Source organism: Lontra canadensis, unplaced genomic scaffold (assembly GCF_010015895.1).
Source record: "Lontra canadensis isolate GAN:19392208 unplaced genomic scaffold, GSC_riverotter_1.0 scaffold95, whole genome shotgun sequence".
In the NCBI taxonomy this organism is placed as follows: Eukaryota; Metazoa; Chordata; class Mammalia; order Carnivora; family Mustelidae; genus Lontra; species Lontra canadensis.
In genome coordinates, this window is record NW_022631089.1 from 4,647,877 (window position 1) to 4,649,503 (window position 1,627).

The 1,627-nt window shown below is 28.5% G+C and overlaps 1 non-coding gene across 1 annotated transcript; it reads left to right on the forward strand.

The window, feature by feature from the left end:
* The first annotated feature begins 584 nt into the window (after positions 1-584).
* TRNAK-CUU lies at positions 585-656 on the forward strand. The gene has a single exon. It is a non-coding gene; the product is annotated as a tRNA-Lys (tRNA).
* Positions 657-1,627: the final 971 nt, after the last annotated feature.

Sequence of the window (1,627 nt, forward strand, 5' to 3'; positions counted from 1 at the left end):
TTAATGGCACTGGATTATATGTCTTTCAAAATACTTGGTTCTAAGTTAAATAATGAGTATGTAAGCATAATTTGTCAGGAACTAAAATAACCAAAACACAACTAACAAAAATATGGGGGTGGAAGTTGAAAAATAATTAGGAGTAGTATGTTCAAATTTACACAGTTAAAAAATTAGTAAATAAGAGTATTTAAAGGTATTAAAAGTTATGGTGATATCTACCAGAAATAGTTGCAAACACTAAAGTTTAAATGTGATTACCTCTAAGATGTAGTAAAAGATATGAGGAAGGAATGGAGCAAGATACTTTTGCTTATTTTTTATCTGACTGCACTGTTAATATTTCAGTTGCTATCACATATGATTAAGGGTATCAATCTACAACTGAACTGCCTTGGTTCAAATCTTAGTTTCACAGCTTACTACATATGGCCTTAGTCAACTGATTAACCATCTATTTATCTATCTTAAATACCTGTTTATCTAGTTTTCTCTTCTGTAAATTTAAAAATTAAAAGTGGTTCAATTGGAGAGTTCTTATCATGGTTTAATGAGCTAATATTTAAAAAGTATATGCCAGGGGTACCTGGCTAGCTCAGTTGGTAGAGTGTGTGACTCTTGATCACAGGTTGTAAGTTCAAGACCTATGCTGGGTATAGAGTTACTTAAAAATAAAGACTTTTAATAAATAAATAAAGTGTGTACGATTAAGTAAGCACTATAAAAGAATTAAATAAAATAAAAAGAAAATAAACATCATGCATATGGATAATGGCAAATGCATTTCAGAATAATGCATATGTTAAATTTTAAAATAACAAGTTATTACTGAAAACATTGCTACTAGTAAGTGAAAATAGTATTTTTGTGATGGTATCTGATACACTGCAAATGTCTAATTTTATAAAGATTTTTTATGAGAAGTTCTTAGAAGTAAATAGATGTGTGTTTTGAAGCACTTATTTTATGGAAAGGAAATATGTCATTATAATATTTGGCATCATATATAATTTTTGGTATTAGAAACCAAGGAAATGAAAATTACAGAATTTTCTGAATTAAAAAATTACAGAATTTTCTGAATTAAGTTGTAATTTCACTGGGAAATTGAAAATGCTTTTATATTATTTTAGTTCTAATCATTCAGTATGTCAAATAATATGCTTATTTTCTTTACATTTTAAAAAGTTAAAGAATTCAGAAACTCACTATCCAACATGCAAAGGAGACGTCCTCAATCTTGAGTTCTAAATCTCAATCTATCCCAAACATCAACTTGATACCTCCTTGATTTAATGTATGTCTTCAAATCCTCACCTGGAAAAGAAAGAAAAACAAGGAAAATCATCTCTCGTTCTCATTGTTTTAATCAATATTGATCAGAAATTTAATATTCAATCATTAGTGGGTCTCATTCTATAAGTATTTCAGAATAATTAAGATTATTTATAAAATACCAGCAGTTCTAATCTATAAGCAAATTTTACTGCAAAGTTCGTTTGTAAGTCACAGAATATAAAGGTCAGAAAAGACTTTAGAGGCTATCAACTTCCCACTCCATTTTTTGTATAAACCCTTCTGGAACATCCTTATCACTGACAGATGGTCATTCATCCTTTGGTTAAAA